The 16,756-nt window shown below is 30.0% G+C and overlaps 1 protein-coding gene across 1 annotated transcript in view; it reads right to left on the bottom strand.

Annotated features, from left to right (window-relative positions):
• Nucleotides 1-16,659, bottom strand: part of LOC106711522 (acetylcholine receptor subunit alpha-like 1) — a 130,853-nt gene extending 114,194 nt beyond the window's left edge. The window contains exon 1 of the mRNA XM_014503857.2: nucleotides 16,639-16,659. The gene's annotated coding sequence lies outside the window, so the exon portion shown is untranslated. The remainder of the gene's footprint in view (nucleotides 1-16,638) is intronic.
• Between the last annotated feature and the right edge of the window lie 97 nt (nucleotides 16,660-16,756).

Consider the following 16,756-nt stretch of genomic DNA (forward strand, 5'->3'; position numbering starts at 1 on the left):
CTTCTTAATGGACATAATGGTTCTGCGGCAACTGTTAATTACTTTATCATTTGTGTGCTATCAACTTATGCTGCATTAACCGCTTTAGTTATTGTTTAATTATCTTAGTTATATATTTTTAACCGTAGTTAAAACAATGTTTGGTTTAATTACTTTTGAAAGTACCGACTTTGAATGCCTTTACGTTTTAAAGGACAGAAATGTTTCACTTATATATTATATGAAACATTTCTGAATGTTACTATGACGTCATTGATAATGCTTGTTGATACAAAGATTTGATTACGTTACCAATTATTTGATTACATCATTATTCTAATATCACCTTTATTAAATTAGATTACAGAATGTAGTATGGTAGGGTACAGAATGGACCAAAGAAGATTGGTAAGTATAGCATACAAATAAATAAATCCTTACTATAAATTTATAAATTTATAAATTTATAATATATAAATAATATATAAATTATAAATTTATAAATAATATTATAAATGGGAAAGTAACTCTGTCTGTCTGTCTCGCTTTCACGGCAAAACTACTGAACCAATTTAAATGGCATTTGGTACACAGATAGTCTAGACCCTGAGAAAGGACATAGGCTACTTTTAACGCGAATAAATGCTACCCGAAGACAGTATTTCAGGCGGACGAAGTCGCGGGCACAGCTAGTGATGTAATAAAAACAATATGTAACATAATGCTTGAACACGTATTTTTTTAGGAAATAAACAGTTAATAGAATAATAAAGAGATAATATATATAAACAATAATAGAATGTAAAAAATAATAAAGAATACGGATCACTGGTATATAAAAGCGATGCATGATCCACTACGACGTTTGGAACACGTCCAATCTCAGTTACGTTAACCTAACTTGGCTACAGTTTATGTAGCAACCGCTCCCGCGTATTATAGACTTGAGATCACATTTTATGACTTTTTACTAGTTTTTGTTGAAATAATAACTTTTTATAAGAAAATAGAAAAGCTGCACTAGTTAACTTTCCGACTTGACACAAGTTGAGTAGATTTATTATTACTGATATTTTTTTTAGTTAATATGCTTTTGTTCTTTACAATTGATATAAAACTCTTATATCTCATTTTATAATCTTGCAAATTGTTAAATGTGTTTTAACGATACTTTGCACAAGATGTAAGAAAGACAAATTTTGATTTTTTTTTTTTAGTAATTGATGAAATCGAACGTCCTTAAGTTGTAATATAATACGAATAATTTAAACATAAACGAAACTTTTCCCATCAAAGTACAAAACAATAATTTGCTCAAATTTTAATTTCTAATGAAAGAATTTCTTCTCAAAAATTATATAGGATTCATAAAACTAATGTAAACTTCAATAATTTTCTTCACTTACAACTACCGAAAAGAGAAAAATTTTTCGTTATTCCCACAAATGTTACAACCAATTTCCTTCGACATAAAATGTGAACGTACGTCGCTAGAAATTATTGAAGGACCAAAACTTACACTTGTGCTAAAAGCATTGCGGTGAGCGAGTGTAGTTTTTGATAAAAATTCCGCGACTGTCGACATTTACTGTCTAGACTAGACTCAACTTTAAGTAATTTTTCTACTTGACATAACCACGGCGACATATACGAAGATATAAAAATATAAAATTTAAGTATGCATTCTTTATTTATTTGAAATAAAATCTAGTACTGAAACAATTTCACTTTTTAATTGAATGGAATATTATTAATGATGGAACAATTTTTTTATGTATTCCGTAATTTAAAACGTAAAAAACCAATAACCTTAGTGTAACAAAATGAAATAAGTAAGAAAATATGCTAACAAGCTTTTGCTTAAATTTTAATTTCTAGATTTGTAAGTTTCATAATAAGAAGTCTAGAAAAGTTTTTAGATTTCATGAATTTTAAATTTATGTAATTTACTATACCTTTGAGTGAGTTAAAAAACTTATGAATATCTTCTGATTATAATTAAACTGGAATAATAATATTAATAATTATAATAAATATATTCTGAAATCTCGAATATATTATAGAGTTAACATTACAATACCAATCTATTTATAAATATTACCGACCAATAATTACACAAATTTTACAATAAACGTTATCCAACGACGAACATAAATAAAAATTGCATTTTACAATGTTAAATGTAATTTATTATTTATATTTTGAAATGTAAAATTACAGTGAATGCGCACATCTTTCTATCCAATTTTTCAGCTAAAAAATCAACACTAGTTTTAAATTGACATTAGAACAATACCCTTAATACAACTTGGAAAGGAAAAGGAATTTCAATTTAAGTCTGGGGGAGCACGGTAAGGGATTAAACAGCCCCCTTGGCGTTACCTACCCTCGACAAACAGGCTCGGCCTCTATAAAAGTAAAATATGGGCCAGCGTCGTGACCTATTCCGTCTGTGTAACAATAACTCAGTTGCGCAATCGTGGCTTGTAATGATGTACATTACTGCCAACGCAGCAATGTATGTTAAATGTTACGGAGAATAGCTAGAGATGTATGATACACATTCTATGATTTTGTTCTATACTCTACGTCCTAGACGCTAGGATATTTTAATTCAGTTCCTGTCATTTTATTTCTCATCGACTATCTTGTAACCTGAACCAGATCTTAGATTCTTCTGTAATTTGGTACACACCTTTAGTCCTGATGATTATACTTTTTTTACATTCAATGTCTTTGTGAATCTAGGTGTATAACATATTTTTGAACAATCACCCCAATATGGGTATCAAATGAAAAGATTTTACTAATAGAACATCATGATAAAATTCAATTTAAAAAATTAACTAAAAACATAAACATGAATTTCTAAAATTAGGTATAAGATTAAAAATATATTTTTAATATTACTCATAACCTACATACTTAATCTAAAATTGCCAACATTTTACTATGTTTTCTTTTACATATTTATTTAGGATTGTCAACACATATATTACATACAATTAAACATACGACATAGGTTTCATTTTAATTAGTAATCTTAAACATGTTTCAATTACAGGCAAACATAGTATTCAAGTAAACAAAGAAATACAATACATCTACTATGTATAAATTGCTCTAAAACATTTCAACTGAAATACAATAACCACAAATTCAAACCGAAACGATGTTGTAGGCTCAAATTGACGCTCTAAGCGCTTAATTATGAAAGACCTGTACTCCAGGGATGTGAACTTGTTGTTGTGTCTATTACATTGCGTCATTAACACGTCTATCGCACATCTAGTTTGTAAATATTAAACTATAGCAAACAATGTAACACGTCGTAACAAAAATAACACAACTTAATCGTAAGAGTCACAGCTATTAGATTTTAGTAGTTATTATCGTACTCGCAGTTTAATAACAAATCTTACTAATATTATAAATGCGGATGTTGGAATGTATCTCCAGAACGGCTGTTTGCAAAGTCTGGAAGAACACATAGGCTGAGTTAAGTTTTTTTTAATACTGCGCGGACGGAGTCGCGGGTGACAGCTAGTTTAATATAAATACACTCGTTTTTAAAATCATTTATTCATTAACATTATATAAAGACTTGACGCAACAAGTTTCTTTTTTAACAATTAGAAGAAAAGACATAAACGCTTATTTAAAACCAATCTTTGCAGTTACTCGAATAGGACAATCCTCGCAGCAAGCTATGCAAGTACGTCAGTAAAATCACTTTACGACTTTCGCGGCGAACTAAATGGCTATAAAGTAAACTCAATTGAAATAACTCTATGCTTCATAACAGTTTGTTTCAATAAAATTTGTACAATTATAAACTATGTGTTATTCATTATTCAGTATTTTATACAAATAATTTTTTTTACATTATAATTAATTTTATACTATCGTCAATTATAATAATTAATTTAATTATTGTTTTTTATTAACCAAAAAAATTGCATTTTAAAATTATGTAGAAAAATTCAACGATATTATTAAAACTAATAAATAAATGAGAATCAATTAAACATCATAAACAAAATGTAAAAGTTACTATTACTAATTATTCCAAACAAAACAAGTAACGATTCGATTCGTACGGAGTGTCATAAATCTGAAAACTTCGAAGGCGCAGCGGGTTGGCGTACGTTTTATTTAGCCTTGGCGCCAATGTGACAAGATTTATTTTATTAATCTACCATATTTCGCTTAAGCGAACGTTATTCTTCATATAACTAATCTAATGTTCATTGACTCATATTTATCTTAATTTCTATTATATATTAATGTAATAGAAATTGAATTCAAACCCTTTGTCATAACAAGAATTTTTATAAAGGTATATATAATGTATTAATCGTTTGTTAAAACAAATTTTAGTTAACAAAATAAAACTACACAAACGTTCTAAATCGACATTATATGATTATTAAATAAGCCCTTTACTTTCGTATACAATATGTAAACTATTTTTTCAAAATAATTTTCATTTTCTAATCTCAAAAGTTATATTTCTTTATCATCTACCAAAGTATTATGTTTACTGTAAAGCATTCCTCTCTATACATTTTCTTTGAATTCCTTTACGTTGTGGCGGAAAAATGTGATTCTACTTTTTGTTTATTTTTGTTTGAACATGAATTTGTAAGAACAGCAAGACTATGTACCGCCTTTGAAGGCGTTTGTTAACAAATAAATAACTTAAACTACTTGAAATGCCAAGAATATTTCAATCTGGTATTTTACGTTCGCTTTTCTATTGTTTTGCAAATATTTTTGTATACAGAATATACAACGCAATTAATATTCAATTCAGTTAAAAATTCAACAAATTAATAAAGCAATATTTTACCTTTATAATTATCGAAAGTGGTCGCTTAAATATCTGTAATAACATTGTCAAATTTTTGATTGAAAAAAAAACAGAAATTAATCGAAAAGATTACGAGTAGTATCCTTTGAAAGATTTAAATCTTAACTTATCCAGGAAACTTTATATATCCATGAAGAATTCCCTCTAATTTAAATTTAAATGAAAAATTATTAATATATATTATATAATTATAAGGTATATTAATTACGTTTCTGAAATAATTAGAACAAAACCTCAGTTATAAACCAGTAATTTGCGGTGTGTCAGTTCCCACATTTCTATAATATCTAACCTAAAGGTGGTCTTGTAATTATTTAGACAAATACGTAATATGTTTTGTTATCCACGGGTAATAATTGATACGATTACCCGTGGATTTCTGAGGTCAAAATTTCTGTATAAAACATATCGTCATCCCTGTCTTTGACAAAACAGAGATAATAATATGTTTTAAACGGTTTAATTAATGTACAATTTTGCTACTAATCTAAACGAACTATAAATTGTAATTCACTTATTATGTAGTAAAAGAACCATTCGTACGAAATAATTACTATATTTCTTTATTCATAAATATTCCCCTAGATGGCGCTACACCGCAAACGGAATTCAGGCAAAAATTGTTCATAATCATGCAACGTTGTATAAAAATTAAAAATTATACACAATAAACTTAATGTTAGCGTAAAGTTCTCCTAACTAGAAATTATTAAATTTTCAATCTTTTAATAATAATAGAAATTAACTTTTAGATGACTAGTTTGCCCGCGACTCCGTCCGCGCGGAATTAAAAAAAAACTCAAAACTCAAACTCAAACAGCCTAATTGTGGTAAGAATCTCGTTTCTTACGAACAGTATATAAAAAAAAAAAAACTATTAGTAAAATATGTGTTCTTCCAAACTATTAAAGCTCAACATCTATGCTAAATTTCATCGAGATCAGTTCAACCGTTTTAGAAATACTTTCAAACAATCAGCCATTCATCCACCCATTCATATAAACATTCGCATTTATATATTAGTATAAAGTTTAGTCAAGGTGTTGACAGTCTGAAAAAAGAAAAAGTAAGAAGTACCTTTTAACGATAAGTATGTTATGGGCGTGTAAGTGGAGATGAGATATATATGCAAGTAAGATTTGCCAGGATTACATCAAATTGAAATCCGTAAATTTTACTTACCCCTCTGCGTTATACCCGTAGTTGTATCATAAGGTAAAAGTTAACATCCACCTCACACCACAACACCTCTAAACATAAAGAAAATGACGTCATAATGTTATTTAGTCAGACATAGTCAAGTCATAAAGGTGCAAGGTTGACTTATGTTTATAATATGAGCATACTCATTATATCCGAAACCCGACAAGGCCCGCCGTTTCGTGTCAAGGTTCATAACTGTACTCAACTAATTTATGTTCGCACTTTTTTCACAACTACTATGTACAACTATCACATTATATTTTTTATCAAACTCTAACTTTTACCGCAATGCGAAAATTAGCGTGAGTAAAAAGGTATTAATACTATTTAAAGGTGGATATTTAAAAACAGTTTCTATTTTGTGAATAATTTATTAACAAATTATGATAATCAAATGTTAAGTAGACACTTTAAAATCTACTAGTCTTCTAGTTATTTAAAAAAAAAATGGGACCCATCAGCAAGCACTTCCTTTCAATTAAAATAAGTTATATCAAAATCGGACCACCACGAGGCGGAGCATCGTGGTAACACACATAAAAAAAAACCATTGGAATTGATAACTTCCTTCTTTTTGAAGTCGGCTAAAAAATAGAAGTAAGATGTAAGAGATGAGAGGTTAGGGATCGCTTTAAATAGAAATCCATAACAACTGCCTACCTTACACAAGGGCGTGAGTTATCTTGCTTTTTTTCTGTAAAACGATGTTTTTTAATCGCGTTCTAACCAACAAATAATTTGACGTAATGTTTAAAATGTGTTTTAATCTAAATGGACAATTTTATTTTTATATCAAGTCATTAAATTTAGGATATATAAGATATTAGATTAGAGAATACTAGATTTTTTTTATTATTTCAGTTCATTGACCTGGCTTGGTTACATTCGCCCCGCATCCCATTTTCATATGCGGCCGTTATTCAGGTTTGTAACACACACGGTCACCTAGATTTAAAAACCAGATAAAGTACACTATCCAGTGGAGAAAATAATATAAAATGATTGTACCTAGGTACAATACGTACCAAAGATTATTTTTCACCTTTAAGTCGAACCCGAAGAAAAATAATTAAATAGTACAATGGCCGCCTCACTAACAGTGGGTTTCCGAAACCAAAATATACGTTTAGAACATTATTATCTCTGTTTTGTCAAAGATAATTGTAAACAGGGATGACGATATATTTTAAACCGAGATTTTGGTCTCGGGGAACCCGCGGTAAGTGAATTTGTTAGTGTTAGCGAAAGACTTTTTTTCTATGAAAAGCTTTCTGGAAAGATCTGTTCAATTTGAATTTCTAAACTCATGACGACGGTAGAGTATATAATGACTTGAACGTAATTTTTTCTGATTTATTTTATATAGTACACTGAATATAAAACATAAGTATTTCACGTAATGCTTCCCAAACAAAAATGCCTGTGTAACCCTCAAATGATGGAGCAGTCTTATTCAGTGCTGGGGGTAACGACCCCGCAGGTGTATGCGGCACTGGGGGTCCCTTTGTTCGCGAAACTCTGAGATACACTGTCTGGGGAGTGCAGTTTTTTGCGAGCGGAGCTAAACTATCTCGCTGTGTGCCCGTTCCCGTGATTAAATGTATGTATTTAGCATCTTTTTATTTTAATACAAGCTTTTACCCGCGACTACGTCCGCGCGGAATAAAAAAATAAAAAAGGGGTAAAAATTATCCTATGTCCGTTTCCTGGTTCTAAGCTACCTACCCACCAATTTTCAGTCAAATCGATTCAGCCGTTCTTGAGTTATAAATAGTGTAACTAACACGACTTTCTTTTATATATATATATATAGATATGTAACTGAAGAAAAACTTAACATCTCTTATCCTAAATGTTTAAAACCAAACTTCCCCAATTTACTATCCGCAATCTATGTTCCTATCTTAGTATTCCTAGGTTATTAGTCCTTGTTTTTTTTTAATAACAGAAAATTTACAGTTACTTAGAAACGCAAAAGCGATAAATTATGAATATATCCTAAAGGAAAAATATATCGTCTTTCATACGGGATCAATACAACATTATTATTGGGCGATAAATTCAAAACATTACGATATAAAACACCGCAGGAAATTATAGCAAGAGTTCGTCATACATGATGTTATTTGTTGGTCATAAAATTTTATATGACATAATCTTAGTGGCCATATTATTTGATTGCGCTGAATGTTGTTTGCCATGATAAACAGTTACAAGGTTGTTGATCGAAATTTGGCTTTCTAATATTAATTAATTGAATATTTCAGTTATTTATATCCCGAAGTAGATTTGTTCTGAATCTTTAAACTAAAATAATTTGTAACTGCTTTTTCCTCCTGTATTCTTTAGCATTATATGTATATTTACCTAACTTATTTCACTTTAATAAACTGCCGAAAGCACTTACGGTATCTTATAAATTGATTGATGGTAAATGTCGAAGAAGAAAAAATCTTAAAATATTACGATAAAGGAAAATAGATTGGAAATTTCTATACAAAGCTATCAGTCTTAATAAATTGTTGGACACAACTTGAAATATTGAGTGGCAATTACCCAAGGGAATATTTATATAGATATATGTAGTAACTTGGAAAATAATTTTGTAATAAGTTATGAAATCGTTTTTGAATATGGGTAATGTTCATATCACATCGAGTGAGCCTGCTCGATTGTTAGACAGAAATTTAAACTAAGAATATAAGTTTCCGAAAGAAACAAAAGATCGAGGAATTGTGCTAGTCGCAATCCTCGGGTACGTGTATTTATAGTTTTATTATCTCTATGAGGTGGATAAATTGGAAGTATTCTGGTTTTATTTTACATTACGTAATCAAAGAATTTACAATCTAGGTCAGAATTAAGAAAAAAACGTTATACATTGACGATTCCTTGAGAGACGGTCGACTGAGCGATCCTAATTCAACAGCAGTGTACACGAAAACTCAGCGAGGCGTGAAGCTTGTACGTAACTCGACGCATTTTATACGCAGGAACCAAAGAAAAAGGGATTTTATTTCGGGAACGTGTCAAGAATGTTTTTTTATTTTCTTGTTATAGGACAGTCGGACGATATTAAGGTTTTTAGGCGTAGGGTATTGCTTTTCGAATATGGAATCGCTTTGTCTTTGATCGCCGAGAATTGTAATACAATATGTATGGAAACTCTTTCCGCAACAGAAACTGATTTATTCTATTCTGTTAATATAAATTGGATAGTCTATATTAAATGTCATTGATTATTTAAGAATTAAAATCAATTTGTATATGTTTATGAGTTGTTAAAGTTATGGACTGATTTCTATGAAACGTTATTAGATCGTTCTGAGTACCTACGCTCGAGTTGATGTGTTTTTTATAATTTTAGTTTGACATTTGATTACATATAGTCAAACAAGGATATATAAACTGAGAGAGTCTCTGTTTTGTCAACGATAATGAGAGGGATGACGATATGTTTTATACATTATGTATGTTATGGTCTCAGAAACCAACGATAATACTTAAATAATATATTTACGGTACGTATAGATCATGAATGGTAAATAAATATGTTAGTAGGTCAACAAGGTTGAAATTTTTTAATTGAAATTTAAAATGCCTCAAAAATTGGTATTGGCTTTTTGCATAACTTTCCTGTGCTGTCTCAATAATGCTACATAAATACATAAAGCGCCAATAGCTAAAGGGTTTAGGAAAGTATTTAAATCATGCCCTCATGAGTTTGAATCCGTTCGTTTACTAATTTAGCACAAGCTTTAAGCTTGATTTATAATAATTAAAACCTTAGGAAATTATTTCATTATTTTTTAATTTTACTTAACGAAAAAAACATCTCCCCAGAAATCGGGACATCTCCTGATATTCTGCTAATGAACAAAAACAACATATATATTGACTTTCGCGATAAAGTATATTTAAAGTTTGATTGCCAGCCGCTATTTTCCCTTTCAAATCGGCACTCAAAGCCGCCGGTCCGGACTACTTTAAAAGATATAAAAGATTTTATTATCCCTTTTTATGTCTTACAGTACATTTACTTAGATCATCTTAAAGGTAGTTTAGTCAACTTTATTAAGTTATTATGTGTGACATAATTAACAGAACGCGTACATTTTTGCGTACATTTTTAGAAGCATCGTTTAATATTACGTTCAAAGTAATAAATATAACTAAAATAAAACAATAACAATTAAATTATTATTGTAACACTGAAAATAGTAAACTATTGCGTACCAAAATCAACATTAGTTGAATTGCTTTGTTCCAAATTTGAAAACATCTGTCTAATAAAATGAAGTCTATAAATTAGCTATGGGCATTATGTTTTGCTAAAATTCTTTTGACAGAACATCAAAAGAAAGCAGACAACAAATTTTAACTGTACCAGTGAAAAGCTTCAATTTAAAAATTAAAAAAAAAATGTTTATCAATTCAATTTTTTTTCCTTACACTAATACATTATTTGAAATTATTTTTTTATTTCGCTTTTTTCGGTACCTTGAATTTTTCATTTTAATGCATGTCAAATGTAGTGAGTAAATTTATAAAATCTTATCCAAGAGTATGTACAATAATTGGAACGAAAATCCTTATCGCGCGTTGTGAAAGGGGGCTAGACGGAAAAAATTCTTACGAAAAGTTTTTTCGCTATAGTAAGCTATTGTAAGCTGTGCGGCGTCGCATGTTTCTCTGTCTGTCTCTCTCTCTCTTATAGAAAGCAAGCCAGATATTTTCATTTCTATTTCGCATTGAACAATGTGGTGTCGCGACTTAAAAAAAAAAATAAAAAAAAATTATTACAATTCCTTCACTAATTAATAGAAAGGAACTTCGTTCCATCCGGGTGTCCCTTGACACTTCTCAAGTTTTTTTATTATCATCATCAGCCTGGGTTCGTTCACTGCTGAACATAGGACTCCCCCATCGATTACAATAATGTATATTACAATAAAATTATGTATGTTCCTTAAGAATAATGAGTGATTCATCTGTCTGTACTCAATCAACAAGTCTCTTCACAATAAATTCTGATTATTAATACCCATACCCTAAACATAGTTGGAGAAGTAATTAAATTCTCGGGTCCAAATATCTCTGGGATACTTCCGTGATCCCTTTATTCTACGGAGATATAAGTCGTTTTAAAACAACTTAAAGCAGTATCTTTATTGTGACAGTTTCAGGCCGTTTTCGTTTTGGCCAATCAAAAGTATGGACCATTAACGAAGTTTGTACCCTTCCTTAAAAAGTTTCACTTTCATTAGCTTTTGGATCTGTTGAGTCTCTTGGGGGGCTTTAATGTTGACTCGGATACGGAATTTTGATAAAGCTATATAATGATCCAAAAAACAAAAGATTATACTTCCACTAATTTTTATGGAAAATATAAATAATTGTTACTTATTATTTAAATGTGTGGCTTAAATAATTTTACCAAAGATATCGATCGATATGTTATATAGTTTTTTGTTTGTTAGTAGCTGAAGCATCAACCCAAAGTGGGTCTTGTCCTCCGACACTTGGTTTTTTGGTTGTTAGGGTCATTTTAATTTGACAATGCTATCTTACTTCTTACTTTAATATAAATGAGAATGTTCAGATGGATGGATGTTTGTTTAAAGGTATCTCCGGAACGGCTCAACGGATCTTGGTGAAATTTGGCACAGATGTAGAACATAGTCTGGAAGAACATAGGTTACTTATTACGTTTTTTTTAAATCCGCGCGGACAGCTAGTAGTGCATAAAAAGTGTGACTAATAGTAGAATTCCAACTTCAACACTTGTGTAAAAACATATTTTCATCCCTTACATTTTCTTAGAGATAACAAATGCAATAATATGTTTTTAAATAAATGTCACAGTAGTCAATATTCAAGGAAATATTGGGTTAGTACAAAATACTAATGTAATGAAAAAGAAAAACTAATTAAGCTATTAGATAAACGGATATAAAACTCTACCTAAAATATAGCTAGTCAATCTACCAAACTATTGAAAATTTATTTCATTGATAGAAGTTAATCTTTTCGATAAAATTCGAAAATTTATCTTGGAAATTGGCAAGAAATCGCATTAAGCGGATCCACCGTCGCGCCGCAATCACTGATCGAGATTTTAAATCGACTTTAACCAGCAGTCGCTTTTAGTTACAACTCTAAAAGACTGCTTTTGGAGATTAAACTATGTCTCGCCCGATTTTCCTATTTTAAAATATCTTAAGTTTTTAACTTAGTTGATAAACTAAGTTAAAATAAGTTTACTATTTTATCCAAGTATTACAAAATTATCTTTTTATTTTACATCACAAATAAACAAAAAACTACTAACAAAAATAGGACAAATCATAACTTCTTTAATTTGTGATTATTGTTTTAAAACTAGAAGATATTGTATTGTATATATTTTATAACTTTATTAAAATATATTACAAAAATTAGAATGTTCAATTTTTAAATCTAAAATAACAAAGAAATATGAAAACGGAACTATACTAATTTTCCAATTAGAAACAAACATTTGCATTCTAGAACGTTTTAACGTGACAATTAGATATGCCAGAGAGCTTGAATCGAGAACAGAAATTTAAGAGCTTTTTAACTTAGACTTCCATTTGGAGTAGCAAAAACATTTCAGCTCCAAATAGAAAATCCAATATCTGAATTGATAATCGCCGTCACTTTCAATTTAACTCCATCGCTAGGTACGCTGCAGATTTTGATGCAAATATTTTTATTAACAATTCAAGAAGGGACGGTTTTCACCTAATTGCTGAAAAGAATATTTTAAATCTCGCTGCAACCGTGTAAAATCTGACAAGATAAAAAAAAAACCACGAAGTTTGTTTAAACTTTGTGAATTTAAGCACGCTAAGATTTCTTTAGTAGCGGCTAATTTAGATGGTATTTTTAAAAAGTATAATATAGTTTTATTACATACTAGCTTTTACCCGCGACTCCGTCCGCGCGGAATAAAAAAAAATAGAAAACGGGGTAAAAATTATCCTATGTCCGTTTCCTGGTTCTAAGCTACCTACCCACCAATTTTCAGCCAAATCGATTCAGCCGTTCTTGAGTTATAAATAGTGTAACTAACACGACTTTCTTTTATATATATATATATATAGATAACCAATGCGGTAACCCTTAAGACATTATTCACAAATTTCAAACTACATACATTTAACGTAATGAAATACTAAAAGTACATAAATATACATAATGTAAACAAGACTCGGTTACTGTTCTCTGTCTATCAGCTTTATTTTGTCCCATTGCCAGCATAATACACCGGTTTTATGACAAATAGCATACGTAACAAAGACATAGAGCAGTAACGACGCTATTGTATATAATATTCAACAAGAAAAACCTTTAATAAAAGAGAACGTAAATATAAGCTTGATAGGTTTGTATGTTGAGTTAAAAGGAAATTTTGTAGCACATAATAAGGTATTACAATTTAAAATTTTAATGTAATAAACTCTGTAAAATGTTACAAAAACATTTTTAGTTAAGTCACAGTCTAATTCTGACACCCTCTAAAAGATTAACCGAAGGTTTCTGGGACCAAAATCCACGTTTACTGTTATCTCTATTTTGTCATATAATGACAGGGATAACGCTATTTTTTATACAGATATTTTGGTCTTAGAAACCCACGGTAAGTAACAAGTAGGTCGTAGACCATGAGTGATAATGAGTTTCAAAAGGGACAACTTAGTCCAATATTTTCGAATTATTATTCAACTTATTTGCATAAGTTAAAATAGTAATCGTTTTGTGAAGTCTTTTTGTAGAGGGTGTAAGTGAATGAAAGTCTTTGTGAAGGTTAAGTGTGACGTCATAGGCCACCCACGCACTGCGGTCGAGTAAACGTAAATTGGAGTGAACTTCCCACTCTACGATCGTGTGCAACATATTTTTTAAAAATTCCAACTAATTTATAAGACAAGTGTTTTTTAACTAATCTATCACAACGAATTAAATCTATAGAGTTTTTTTTATAAATAAATTTACATTTATTAAATAGATGGTTTCTACAGTCGTTAATAATAAAAATAATAAGCGCATTAAATATTGTGCAAGTGAATTGCACAATTTCCAATGTGTTGTTTGTTCAGACAATTCCGTGATAAACTCGTAACGTTCCTAAATTCAAATAAAAGGAGTACAACGGAGCGATATGTAAATTTGTCGAGTTCAAAGAGCTGGTAATGGCGCAAACATTTTTAAAAGGATCTCGGACCTATTACAGATTTTATCTTTAAACGATTGCTCAGGGAATGCTCTTTGTTAAATATCTGCAAACAATTCTATTGGAATTTTTCAACGAATCTCATTGCTTGTATGTTTACGTTGAGATATCGGAGATTGTTGGAAATACGAAACGTTGAACAAATATTGTAAGCGGCATATACCTTCCTCAGCTTGCAATAATAATGTACAGTAACATTTATTTTCGTAATTTTCTATAAACATTTCACATTATTTTAACTGATTGTCATAAAACGTTACAATTGTAATTAGACATACTTCCGTGTAACTAAATTTTATTTGTGGATCACTTTATTTATAGTCTAAAACCAAAGTAAACACAAAGTGTTTCAGATATATTTTAATAGCACATCCAGACGCAGATTTTATGCAAGTCTAACGCATTTACCTATATACTCACTAAATTAAAATGTTTAAATTTTTATGAGACATAATAATAAATTAATTAAGAACGGCTTAACTCACGTGTGGTCGTCCGGTGACGGCATCGACTAGTTTCGGACCCGTTAGGTTGAATTTGGACCAATGGGTCACATTTGAATAAACTTATCAATTCTATTATGTATAAGCTTATCTAAAAACATTTTAGTTTTTCGTCAAATCCATTTACCTAACATTGCTTCTACGTTAAAGTGCCAAGAGTGATTTATAATGAAAAGCCATTAGCGAGTTTTTTCCAGGCTTAAGAATAAGAAACAATAATCATCAATGAACTCGAATAAATTAATCAGAAGAGTCACGATCCGCAGTAACGATGGCACGGACTAAGAACAAAATATAACTTCGGAAAAACTTCGTAAAAACTCGTCCCAAGTGCTATTGGAAAAACTTTGCTAAATGATACTGAGCCGATCTATGTTTTATACAACTTTTTATGTATACATTTTCGTTTATACCTTTTCAAACACGTCGAGATTTACCACACAATATTCAACAAATAACAATTTGTACACACGTAACAATTTTGTTAGAAAAAGCTATAATTAAGTCACCTGTAATATGTATTATGGTAGAACAGAAAAGATTAACTTTAGGCATCTTACCTTCCTCCTAAAATTAGAACAAAACGCATCCAATAATGACTTCGACTAAATCAAAGTTCCTCAGATAATGTAGTCTATAGAACTACGTAACAGACCATTTGAAAATTGATTGGATACAGGTTACATGCCGACGGGGAAACTAAAACTTGTGCCACGTTCAAGTAAGCAAGTTAACTTGAAGTTAGCAAACTAATTTCACGGTTAACGATACGCTAACTTAACTATAATATTAAGTTATATGGTAAATATTTATGAGTAATAATTGAAGATTCATTAAGATAAATTAAAACTTTGTATCTCGGTATTTAATCAATTTATTACAATTCGCTCGTCATTTATTTGTCACTTGTGTTAATTAATTATGTCAAAATGACAAAATAAAACCATTTTGATACTTTTAATATTAATTGCCAATACAATTATGAACAGGTCAGCGATTTAATTATTCAATTTGAAAATACGAAGGATTCAGCGTGGTCTTTCACTTATGAAACACTAATTTAACACACAGCTAAGGATTACTACGAGTATTAACATTATGGACTAGCATTATATTTGTATTGTTTTATAATTTTTTCATTGTATGTGTGTACTACTATAGTATGCCGAATACTAAATAAATCCATTTAAAAAATGTCAAATTAAAATGTATGCTAGGAACAGCAAGTGATCATAAGTTTAATGTTTTTAATTTTAAAATGACTATATTTATATTTAACGTGCATTTACTCTATGACGATGAACGCGGCATCCTCTAACATAACTTATTTACAAGAAAGCTTGTAATTAGCTGGTAAGTTGTAAAACAGGATCCCAGTGGAAATGAGTACTAAGAACATAAGTACCGTAGACTAAATGTGTTTCGAATGACAATGAAAGAAAAGTAAATGTAACGGAGAAAGTCTGGAACGGAAATTGTGGAAACATGGAAAAAGTCACGTACCTCCACCATTTTTGGCAAACTTATTTTACATTAATTGTATACTTTTAAATTTCTTTTCGACGTTTCGTTCATGTTTCCAGATATATAGGTAAATAACAAATTTTCCTTTGGCTTTCAAAACTTGCATAAAACATAAAGATCACGTCCACACAAAAGTATGTTGAATTTCATTGACTAATCGTTGATTTCTAAGACCAAGTTCTCTGATTCAAACGTATCGTTACCCAGGTACAGAAATAAAATTTTATTTAAAACTTTAGTCTAAAAATCCAACGGTAATTGATATATTTATACTTATGAAGAAAATATACGAGGCCTACCAGTAAGACATGGGTCCTCCTTTGCAGTGTCATCGAACAATCGAGACTTACCTGAAAGTAGAAAACAAAATGTCATCAACAAGAATTAAAACAAAGACATGTATAAGGTCTCTTATCG

The sequence above is a fragment of the Papilio machaon genome, chromosome 20, assembly GCF_912999745.1.
Source record: "Papilio machaon chromosome 20, ilPapMach1.1, whole genome shotgun sequence".
Lineage (NCBI taxonomy): Eukaryota > Metazoa > Arthropoda > Insecta > Lepidoptera > Papilionidae > Papilio > Papilio machaon.